The sequence below is a fragment of the Amblyomma mixtum genome, chromosome 8 (assembly GCF_055824585.1).
Source record: "Amblyomma mixtum isolate Tamu chromosome 8, ASM5582458v1, whole genome shotgun sequence".
Taxonomy (NCBI): Eukaryota; Metazoa; Arthropoda; class Arachnida; order Ixodida; family Ixodidae; genus Amblyomma; species Amblyomma mixtum.
This window is the reverse complement of record NC_143019.1, coordinates 4,466,172-4,478,515: the sequence shown is the minus strand read 5'-3', so window position 1 is coordinate 4,478,515 and position 12,344 is coordinate 4,466,172. Positions and strand designations below refer to the sequence as shown.

At 44.8% G+C, this 12,344-nt stretch overlaps 1 protein-coding gene across 1 annotated transcript in view; it reads left to right on the top strand.

Moving 5' to 3' along the window:
- Window positions 1-244: 244 nt before the first annotated feature.
- LOC149331191 (4-vinylphenol methyltransferase 1-like) overlaps window positions 245-12,344 on the top strand; it is a 28,495-nt gene continuing 16,395 nt past the window's right edge. The window contains exons 1-2 of the mRNA XM_089555415.1: window positions 245-366; window positions 804-877. The gene's annotated coding sequence lies outside the window, so the exon portion shown is untranslated. The remainder of the gene's footprint in view (window positions 367-803; window positions 878-12,344) is intronic.

Genomic DNA, 12,344 nt, shown 5'->3' with positions numbered 1-12,344 from the left:
GCTGCGGCATCGATATGAAACCGGATAGGCTTAGCGACGAGTATGGCAGCCAGCTGGGAGCAGTGCAGGTCGTCGCCCGGCGTGCCCGCGAGCGGTGTCGTTGCCGGAAGCGTGGCTCGCTCGCTGATTGGTTCAGCGGTTTGCGACTCGCAGTCGCAAGGTTGGAAAATCGAGCAGCGAGCGACTGGACAGCGACTGTCACTTTTCGACCAGTGCGACCTTCATGGACTCCTGGCAGTCACTGTGTATCCCGTGCTCTCTGTGCTGGCCTCATGATCTCTAGTGGTGCTGTTCTTGCATTTTCGTAGTTACTTTGTACTCAGGCGAAACACCCGTGACCTCCAGCCAGGACTGCTCTTCTTTCTGGTGTGTATGTTTCTCAGGAAAAGCCCTCCAACCTCATCCCGAAGTGCATCTACTTACCATAGTATGGCCGTAGCATTCTGGGTCATCAGCATGGTGTGTCTGGGTAATCACATTCAGACAAGTATGACCGCCATTTGCTCTTTGCCCACCATGTCACGACACATCCGTAACTTTGAACAGCAATTAGTCCCTACACGAATAAGTGTGTCATAGCGCCATGCTTTTACAAGAGCTAACAACTTCAGATTCTTTCGACTCAAGCAGAATGGGGGCTTTCAAGATACTGGCAAGTAATCTAAGATTCCTTCGTTAGATGCAGCAGCAGTGTGGCCGTTGGTTCTTATCAAGCACCATTATGCAATGAAAAAGAGCAAAGAGGCATACACGCGGCATTTTCCGTAGCGTGCAGTGACAAAGTGGTGTTGCTGGCTTCGCAGAAGAACCTCGTTGCTAACGGTAATCCCTGCGACATTCCTCAAGTGGCCACTATTCACGTTCTACGCCCGTCAAGGTGAGTGCTCGGTTTTAACACTCATATGCTGAACAGTTATAAAAAAATTCAGTGGTGAATACTCTAAGAGTACGAAGACCCGGACACACGACCATGGGGAATCATCAAACGTGCGGGTTGATTGACGCGATTATCTCAATGTGGAAGAAGAAAAAGCTTCCGTAGATACTGCTATCCTGGACGAAAAAGAAATGCCTCTCGTACACTGGGAGCCACAATGATGCGGCGCAGGTTACGGTGACTAGAATTCTCTTACGCTTTACGCAGTGATAATTAGAATAAACTGAATGCATATACTGACAAAGTACGCTGGTGCGCAGCTGCCTAAGCACAGGTAAACTTCGTACTTCCTCTGAAGAGTGGAAACAGCTTAGTGTGCTCCACATTACTTCGATCGCGACGGTACCCGTAATTTACAACGTGCACAAGACTGTAGAAAAATGACGAAAAAAAGAAAAATAAAACTCGATGGAAGAGAAGCACAAGGAGAAATTGCTTGGCAAGCTTGATCTTTTCTTTCTCTAGAAAGGAGAAACTCCAGGTAAGTAACTTTTTGCTGCCTGCAACAAAAAAACTTCGGTACAAACTGTGTGTATTGGTAAATAATATGATAATCCTGTGCCAATAAGTTTTTTTGGTTGCCATACCGTAACAGAAGACACGCATCAAATGGAAATTTCAATTTGCCTGCCTGTCGGAATGTATACGGGGAACGCTTAGTTCAATTTTCCGGCACAGATGTCTGGAACAAAGTGCCTATTAATGTGAAGCTTGAAAATAACTTTAAGCTCTGCTGAAAGCTTTTCTTTATTAGCAAACAGGAAGGGCCCTGACCCCCCCCCCCCTCTTTTTTTTAAGGGTTTGTTGTCCTTTGTGAGCTTTCCTTTCCTGTTCCTTATTTTTGTGTGTTTTTTTTTCGCCTTTTTTTAATTGCCTTGCTATGAAGTGATACTTCAAGAGCATAATTTTTATTCTGTTTAATTCTTTTTGTTTATTTTTTGCTCATTACGGCTGCCTGGCACATTTTATTTTATTTTGCACTGAACCGTTTCACTAGCCGCAGGGCTGTCTGTCCAAATATTCTTTTATGCGCTGCCTTGCACGTTCGAAAATAAAGTATGCTTTGACGTTTGCTGTGACTTTGAAACTTTATTTCTGAAAGCGCCACTTATAGGCAATGCGGCACGTTCTTGCTTAGAATATTTCTTTTTTTTTTTTATGTGAAGCATACTACTTTAGCTACCACTTCAGCCCTTCACCGTGGTTGTGCGCCTCCAAATCACGTGATACATGACGTCACACCACGTGACACGATGACGTCACGACAGTGCAGAAACGGGGGCCCACCTCGCGCCGTCGCTGTGGTTGTGCGCCTCCAAATTACGCGACACGATGATGCTTCGCATTCTCCAGGCTTAACCAAGTTAAGCCTCAGCCATTTTTTGTCGAAGACGAACTGACCCTTCGTCCATATTTTCCGACATTTGCTGATCGATATTATCGCCCCACGAATGTGAAACCTGCCGATCAAGAAATTACTCGCAGCAATGTTCCCGCGAATAATTTCTGTCTAGTCACGTAACAAGAGCGCTTGAAAGGTACTCACAAATCAGCGTCAAATTTCTGTTCAATTTCTTCCGAAAAGAAATGAAAAATGACGCGCAGTCTTCAATACCGACATATTGAGCTCTCAGTTCGGGCGAGAAGACAGCTGCGTACAGTTTCATCCGCAATATTGTCACCGACAAACTGTTAAAGAGCACTGTCACAAAATTCGGCGCACTTTGGGAACAAAGAAACAAAATCAGCGCCGCGCGGACGCATTTCGCCGGCGCAGTCGTAAAACGGGGGAGAAGGAAACCCCTGGAGAGCGACTATAGCCTTGTGTGTGTGTGGCTGCCCCCGCCACCCCCGCTCGCCGGAAGGAATGAGTCAGCCGCGACGCCGATTTCTCTAGAATACCGGAGTTGTGTTTCTGCGTGGTGTTGGCGGAAAGGGCGTAACCTTGCGTGCGCCAAGACATGCCCCCCTCGACCGTCGGCGGCGGCGCCACGCCAGAAATTACGAGAAGCTCCACGAAGCGACTGCCGGCTTTTGACCAATGAGGAAGCGCGGCTGGCGCGAGAACGAAAGGGAGACTGCACGGCCGACACTGCTTGTATGTGCGCGCCTACTTTGGCGCGTAGAACAAACAGACGCGGTCCAAGCCTATATAAGAAGGGCGTTGACCGCTGTCAGTTTAGTCCGAACTGTCGTTTAAGCTTAAGAAAAGCCGGCCTTTCGATTCCCGTGAGAGCACACTCGCCCAGCCGCGGACCAACGAGGCAGCGTGCGCCAGTCTGCGGGACGGCATCGTCGTGGACCTCTGGTCGTCGGACTGTCGCAGTGCCCGGTGAACAAATTGTGTTTTGTTTGTTTGCCTCTCTCGTGTTAGTGCACTTTAGGTGCAGGATTTCCTTTGTACTATATTCTCTCTCGAGTTTAACTTTGCACGAGTTGCATTGTTTTGTTAATCACTTTATGGCTTTTGAAAATGAGATGGCAATCCTTCAGAGAAAGCTTGCTGAAATTAGGCGTTTGAGGAACGTCAGGGAGCCAGTGGAGCTTACCCCCGGAGAGGCCGGGTGGAAGACTAACGAGTCCAATTTGTTGACAACCACGGAAGATGTTGTAACTAGCTCCACTAGTGAGAGTGAGGTTGTGGAACAGCCTGTTCCTGCAACTGAAACCACAGAGAGTGAAGAACAGACCGGAGTGTCGCTTCCCCAGGAAGCTGAATGCGTAGCTACTACCGAGGTAGTAGGCACGGAGGTAAAGGTCGACCTGACGCTTCAGTCAGAGGGGATCCTAGGGCAGCCGCCTGAGGACGAAGAAGCAGTTCCGATCTCTATGGAGAAGTCCGAGTGCAACACGTGTGAGTCTTGCAGTGCCGACCACGAGAAGGAGTGGTTAAATGGCACTGAGTGTGAAAGCTCAGATGTGGTAATAGCTGAGGAGAGCGTACTCAGAGAAAACATGGAAACCGTTCTGAGTGACCCTTCGAGCAGCGAGGAAGTCGAGGGAATTTGTGGGAATGTGCTATGGAAGGAAAGGAGCAGACTGAGGAAATGTCTGTATAGGACTGCACTTGATCACAGCAGCAGCGGCAGCGAACAGTTCAGCAGCTATAAGCACCTTTCTGCGTTTGCAGGTCTCCTCCCCTGGATTGCGTAGTCACGACCACTTGCCACTGATATCAGCATATCTGCCGTTAACAAGAGGGGCGGTGACCTTCCGTCATTTCCTGGAGATAGTGCGACAGTGCTTCCGCTGGTCGGCGCTGACATCACTCCGGACTGCTTAAAAGGACCTGGATCCGAAAGCCGGTCATCACAGCAGCAGCGGCAGCGAACAGTTCAGCAGCTATAAGCACCTTTCTGCGTTTGCAGGTCTCCTCCCCTGGATTGCGTAGTCACGACCACTTGCCACTGATATCAGCATATCTGCCGTTAACAAGAGGGGCGGTGACCTTCCGTCATTTCCTGGAGATAGTGCGACAGTGCTTCCGCTGGTCGGCGCTGACATCACTCCGGACTGCTTAAAAGGACCTGGATCCGAAAGCCGGTCATCACAGCAGCAGCGGCAGCGAACAGTTCAGCAGCTATAAGCACCTTTCTGCGTTTGCAGGTTAGTTCTTGGGACAGACGATCTTTGTTTCATCTGATGTAGTCTCTGTCGCTGCTGCTGGAATCACTGTGTATTTGTTTTTTATTACTGATTTATTATTTTGTTTGATCATTGAACATGCCAAACTGCGCCGAACTGTCCAAAAGGATAGATGAGTTACAATCAAAACTTGAAGTTGACATTGATGGTCTTGCGGATAAGATTTTTGACAAAGTAGTATTGAAGTTTCAATCCTCAGGAATAGATATTTTAAAAGTCAAAAGCCAGATCGACAGCCTCGAGTCCAGTGTGGCAACCCTAACACAGCAAGTAGAGGAGCTGCGCAACGAGAATGCCCTCCTTGCAGCTGACAACGAAGAGTTGAAGTCTAAAAACAGTTCGCTAACTAGCAAGATTGCAGGTCTTGAGCAGTATTCAAGAATGAACAACGTTGAAGTTAAAGGCGTTCCTTGCACACAAGGTGAAGATTGTGCAACTATCATACAAACCATTGGCGAAAAAATTGGATGCCCTGTGACTCCCGCTGACCTCGATGTGGCTCATCGTGTTCCAACAAAAATCAGAGATCAGAAGAACATTGTGGCCCGCTTTTTCTCGAGAACCAAAAAAGCAGATTTTGTGAGCAAAGCGCGGAAAGCTCGTCTCACGTTGTTCAACATTGATGTCAGGGCCTCCGAGGACAGTCCCTTTTTTGTAAATGATCACCTGACTGCGGAAAACAAGGCATTGTTCTCTAAGGCTTTGTCGCTGAAGAAAGAGAAAAAGTGGAAGTTCCTCTGGACGGACAACTGCATGATTAAGGCAAGGAAAACGACAGACAGTACGGTGTACCGCATCACCAACGAGTCCGATCTGTCAAAAATTGTCTAAAACATTGGGCCAGTAAGCCTTGGCTACCATTGTCCCCCCATGTCGTCCTATTTTTCATCCACTGAACTGAAGAAATTCTTATCGGATGCCACTCGTTCTGCAATACATCTAAATGCAAGAAGTATTAGGAAAAACTATGATGCTATTTACGACGCGCTTTCTATGCTCCCTAACCCATTTTCAATTATTGGAATTTCAGAGACTTGGTTAAGCGAGCATGATAAAAATTTGTTCTCGTTTCCTTCATACGTCTCAGAATTCTCCCACAGACAATTCTCTAAGCATGGTGGTGCTGCTTTATATATATCCCATCAATTCACTTATAAGCGAAGAAATGACTTAGAATTGAACATACCTCACTGTGAATCTGTTTGGGTCGAATTTGATTCACTATTCCTAGACATCGATAATAGAAAATTAATCTTTGCCTGCATCTACCGGTCACCGTCGTCACCAGTTTCCGATTTCTGTACCGCTCTCCAAGAGAAATTACGTATTCTCTCATCTGAAAATGCAAATGCCGTAATAGTAGGAGACATAAACATCAATCTCCTTGATGATTCTGCTCCTGATAGCATAAACTACAGCAGCTCATTCCATAGCTTTGGTTTTGAGTGCATCATCACGGTTCCAACTCGATGCTCCACTTCTGGTAGTAATACACTCATTGATCATGCTTTGACAAATTTATTATCCCTTCCAGAAGCTGGCGTGCTTGAAATAGACATCACAGATCATTTCCCTATATTCATGCGCTTTCCCAGTACAACTACAAACGATAGCAGAACGATATACAGTAAGATTGTCTTGGATAAAGAAAATTACTTGACTGCAGTGGCTGAAGCTGACTGGCAGTCGATTATGTCATTGCAGGATCCTCAACAAGCCTATTCACAGTTTTTATCTCTTCTGACCTCATTACTTGATTCCCACTCGGAAATAAGAAAGTGTAAAAAAAAAACTAGCTTCGCCACAGAACCCTTGGCTCACAGAGAGCCTTCTTAAAGCAATGCGCAAAAAAGAAAATCTGTATAAAAAAACAAAAAGGCAGCCCTTCAACCTTAAACTTTTTGCTCGGTATAAGAAATATAAGAATACCTTGTCTGCTTTATTAAAAACAGCTAAAAGAAATTATTATGAACAAAGATTTCTCGAGTGTGGCAACAATATGCAGAAAAAATGGGACATAGTCAACTCATTTTTAGGAAGAAACGATAAGCGCAAAGAAATACCTTTGATCCAGCATAACGGTATCGAATACAGTAACCCCAAAAAAATTGCAACTGCTTTTAACTGCTTCTTTAACGAGAGCAGCAAGTCTCTTAAAGAAGCTCTCCAACCCCCTGTGTGTAGTCGCCTCCCACACTCTTTTTTTCTCTTTCCTACCACACCACAGGAAATAAATGACATAATCCGTAATTTGAAAATAACTAGTCCTGGCCTTGATAACATACATCCTGTTCATATAAAAATGATTGCGCATATAATTAGTGGCGTCCTATCACATATTGTGAACCTGATGTTTAAATCTGGCATTTTTCCACATGAACTGAAGCGCGGAAAGATTATTCCGGTCTTTAAGAAGGGTGATAATTCTTTAATGACAAATTATCGTCCAATTTGCATACTTCCGTGTCTGAACAAAGTAATTGAAAAGCTAATCGCGAATCGTCTCGTTAAATATTTGGATAAATTTAATATATTATCGCCATATCAGTTTGGTTTTCGTTCTGGGTATTCTACTGAACTTGCTCTTATAACTATTACAGACAAATTAAGAATTGCCATAGATGAAGGGAAATTTGCAGGAGCCGTCTTTGTAGACTTGTCAAAAGCTTTTGACACCATCAATCATCCAATTTTGTTCACTAGGCTAGAAGAAATTGGTATCGCCGGCCCCCCGTTATTACTGCTACAAAATTACTTGCAAAATAGATCACAAACCGTCACTATTTCAGGTGTCTACTCTGATGTTGTGTTTACAAACTCAGGTGTGCCACAAGGTTCTATTCTGGGTCCCCTCTTGTTTTTGATTTATATTAACACATTACCAAAGTGCCTCGCTTCCTCCAATTGCCTATTATACGCTGACGACACCACAATTTATACCTCAGATTCAAGCGTTACAAATCTCATATCAAAACTTAATCATGACCTGAACAATCTTCTATCTTGGTGCAATCAACACAGTTTGACCATCAATTCTAGCAAAACGAAGTTCGTTGTTTTCAGCTCGCATCAACGGCAGTCACTTTCCATTCCTCCTGTCTCAATCGGTCAGTATCTAATAGAAGCTAGCGATTTCGCCTTATTTCTGGGTGTGCATTTGGACAGCAATCTAAAGTTTCACAAACACATAACCAGTATAAAGAAAAAAATGGCATACGGTTTGAGAATCCTTATTAAAGCTCGTTCGTATTTTTCTAACAGTACATTAATATCATTATATTATGCATTTATACATCCACACATCAGTTACTGTATAGTATGTTGGGGAACCACGTATGCTACTCATCTAAGATCATTGCAGATAATTCAAAATCAAGCCATTCGTATACTTACCTACAGTTCTTATTACACTGATGCAGCCTTCATTCTTCAGGATCATAACATCCTCTCCGTATCACAGCTTGTTAGATATTCTCTTGGCATTCTCATGTACAAACTTGTCAACAATCTAATCGCTCTTCCTCTCATACCACAGTGTTATCTTGTAAACGCCAACATAACTCGGTTCGCACTCAATAACAATATTGTTCTACCTAAAGTACGCACCAATTACGGGAAACAGGCAATTCATTTCTCATCAGTTGCTGTTTGGAACACTATACCGATAGAACTAAAAAATGCTCCTTCAATTTTCAACTTTAAAGCACACTTTAAAAGATCAATACTTAGCAATGAGCCCTAATTCTGATTAATTTGTTTTCATTTCTTCCTACATGCATTTTGCACTGCTTCATGATCTTCATTATAATTCAGTACGACATCAGCTTGCTTAGTTATGTACAACTTTATATGTTTCGGTGGTCCTTTTTAATAGCTTTTATTTCTCTCCCATGTGTCTGCTTTAATTGTATCTCATACGTGTATATTCTGTTTTGTTTATTTATCTGATCTGTCGTATGCTGCTAAATGTTTTACTAGATGTATTTAATCAGGAGGTCCCATTACAGTCTCTGACTTCGGGACCTCCTTCTGCATAATAAGCTGTACTCTAAAAATGTATCAAGAAATAAAGACTGATTCTGATTCTGAAAGTAACCAACTGACGGATGGAATTCAGGAAGGAGTACTGAACAGTGAGGAGAATGATTCTCCAATGACTCCTGAGCCGAGCTCTGAGCACTGCGCTCGAAGAGCAGTCAGAAAGAAGAAAAGGGAAAAGGACTTGGAAGAAGAAAGCGCAGTCCTCGAAGAACAAAAGAGAGCTGAACCAGAGGCTGCATCGCGAGAGAACAACTCGGATGGTGCAATTGACAGTGAACCGGGCATGACCCGAAGGAGAATGTGGAAGGAAGTAAAAAGAAAGAGAACCAAATAGATCACCATCGATAAAAGCTAAGTCGAACTGTAGAGGTCCTGGATAAAATTCAGGAAGAAAATGGACAGAAACAGATCCAAGCTAAAGACAGCTGAGTCAGATGCAAGCGAGCTGCACGCATATCGTAGCAAAGTGAGAAAGAAGTTCAGACGAACGAACTCAGCGTTGATCAAGGACTCAGTCTGGAGACGAAAGCGCAAACAGAAGAGCGCACACCGAAAAGAAAGTAGGCACGCATGCCCACCTTTCCCGGACATGTACTACTTGCGCCATCTGTTGGCAGTGGCGGCGACACGGCGCGTAACTGAATGGGAAGTGGTACAAAAAAAATCGTAAAACGTGAACACAAGCACCTACAAAAAATGACCAGGGGATTTGTATAGTGTAGACTTAGATGAGGATTGTGCCGAAGTTTCAGTTCTGTGCTGTTAATACACAAGCTGCCCAGCGCGTTTGAATATTATACGATGCTGCCTATCGGATAGGGCCACATTTTGCCCATTTTTCAAACTTTAAAACTGTATAGCGCCGTAACACAGATAGATATAAAAAATGACCCGGGGTTTTAGGTACCCTAACATACGCTGTTTAAAATGGTGTGCGTTGACCTCTCATAGCTTTGATCCAGAAGCTTCCCGAGGCCTTTATATCTGAAACCTGGTAATGCCGAACATGTGAAAGATGGCGCCTGGTTGCTAGTTACGCTGCAGAAATAGTTCGAAGCGATGAATTTCCGTCCATTTTGATGATTATCTTTTTGTCAGGAGACGTATGCCTTATAGAAAAGAACACGTGCGAGAGTTCGAACCTAGTGTATGAACCGGAGTTTTAAACAAAGAAAGTTACTAGGGTGAAAATTAACGTAGCTACAAAACGTATTTGTGGGTGTTCATAATGCTCCGCGAATTGTCAGCCCTGTGCTATTATTCAAAAAGTTTATTTGCGTCTGTGATTATGGTATAGATAGGGTATGACAGCTAGCTAGTTTGAATTTGGATATTCATGTTACTTTGGAAGAGCGTAGCGGCAACCAAACGGCAGGCATCAAAAAGTAATGTCGGGTGGAAGTGTTCGAGTTTATTCTCATAATGCTGGTGTAAGAAGTTTGATGGAGCTTTACTCGGAGACGTTCTGCACCTGTTCAGCTTATTACATGTCGTCGGAAATAATAGAGAATTATAAGTCTAGAAGCAGATGGCCTCCGGTTAGAAGGTCAACTGTCGCTTCCATCTGCTTACAAATTAGTGATTTGTTTGGTTTATGGTTTATGGGGTGTAACGTCCCAAAGCGACTAAGGCTATGAGAGACGCCGTAGTGGAGGGCTCCGGAAATATCGACCACCTGGGACATCGCACAGTACACGGGCCTCTAGAATTTCTCCTCCAAAGAAATTCTAGCCGCCGCTGCCGGGATCGAACCCGCGTCTTTTGGGTCAGCAGCCGAGCACCATAACCACTGAGCCACCGCGGCGGCAAATTAGTGATTTGTAGCATTGTCGGAATAAGGTGACTGGGGTTTGGACTTGGGGTTCTAACCTGTGTTCAGAACCTTTTTTTTTGTCAACCGATTTTAATAAAGAGTTTTCGTTTCAAGACCTCGAAAATATATTAGTATCAATGAACAATTTCACGCATTATAACCATTCGTACATTTTTTTGAAGTACTATAGGCGACTTCTTTTTGGTGCTCTTTCATTCAAACTTCTGTCATATGCATGCATGACGTATAGCCAGGATCCTATCTGTGGGGTGTCACTGTAGAAATGAGGCTGCGCTTTTGAGTCACCAAAGTTCTCTTGTACCACGGGATACCACCAACTTTGTTTAATTGTTGCGAAGAAAGTGGTGAATTTAATTTTGTCGACTTCTGTCCTTCGAAAAAGCGCTCTTATATAGGCCTCTGCAAGAAAGCAGTTTACAATTGGCAGATATAAATGGTATGTATAGCGGCTGTAGCATTTCGCTACGCTGCCTGTCGGGAGATTGCATACAGTCGGATAGAACTCAAGAATTAAGCGGCAAATGCCCGACAAAGCAGACCCTCTAGCGAATGGCAGCAGCCGATTGTCATGGTGACGCGGTTAATCCCGCCGCACCTCCAACAGTTACAATGCAGGGGGCTGGAAGGTGCAAAAGGCTTAACCGCAGATGAACAGGATTAGCCGCGAAGTCATGTCAGTCGGCTGACGCCATTGGCTTGAGGGTCTCCTTTCAGGAACGTTTGCATCTGTACCCTTGAAGCTGGGGTGTAATCATTTTTTAAAAAAAATAAATTATTCTATAATACCAGTGTAGGAGATTAGTTGCGTTATCGCTCACAGCTTTCTTTTACGATTCATTTTCCTGCTCAAAATGCAATGAAAACGAATAAAAAATTGATCGCGAAAAGCCAGGTCAAAGGATGTCGAAGGGGAAAAAAGGAACAACTAAACAGTCTTGCCCAAGCCAATACAAATACTATGTTAAGAATCTTACAAGAATAAAAACTGGAAACATATGTTAGGATCGGCAATAAAAAAAGGAAACTCTCCTGGACAAAGAGCATGACGTCAAAGGGACAAGTCCCTGTGGAAAAAATCGTCCACTTTTGCTTCTAAACTGGTTTTGTATGTGTCGATCATTTTCCCCCCGCCTTTCTTCTCCCGATTAGAGACGCCTTGGTATGAAGAGGGTATGAGTAGCACCTGCTGCCCTTCCCGGTCAGAAGCCCCATGATTTGCCCGCCACACCAGAGACACGTGCGCCGATGACGTCTGCCGGGAGAGGTCTATTCGAAGTGGACGTTTTCTTTTTTGGTTCCTACCTCAGCAGTTATGGAAATGCGCAGCACACAGAGGCGGCTCTAGATGCGCGTGAGCAAGGAAGGAACGAGTCTTGGGCATTCTATGCCACAATTGTTACGTGGTGCGGGGGCAACCGGTTGCAGGAGGGAGAAGGGGCTCTTGAAGGAGCGTGGTGACGCCTTGTGTTGTTGTGAGTCATACCATGCACTCACTTGTTCCCTATTTCGTTTCCGTGAAGCATGAGGAAGGTCTCGGAATTTCGTCCAGTGTTTGTGTTTGGGTAAGCTGAGAAGTGGATTGCAACAGTGTAAAGCCCCAACGACACATCCTGGGCGCACGCGCTCAGCGTCGGCGCTCTTGGTGTATGCCGGAACTGGCGTCGAAAAGGGCCATGCATCTTCATGTCTCTGGTGCTGGCTCGTTACCCCTCTCGAGTGGAGGGAAAGAATTTCAAGCCGTGAAGAAAAGGGGTTGGGGGCGCTGAAAGGACCAATTAAACCGCGAAGAAAAGTTCGGGGAACCTGAAGGAGGCTCAAGCCATGAAGAAAAGAGTCACCGAGACTCCCGCGGTCCTCCGATTGTTGCAAACCGGACCCGGCTTCCGA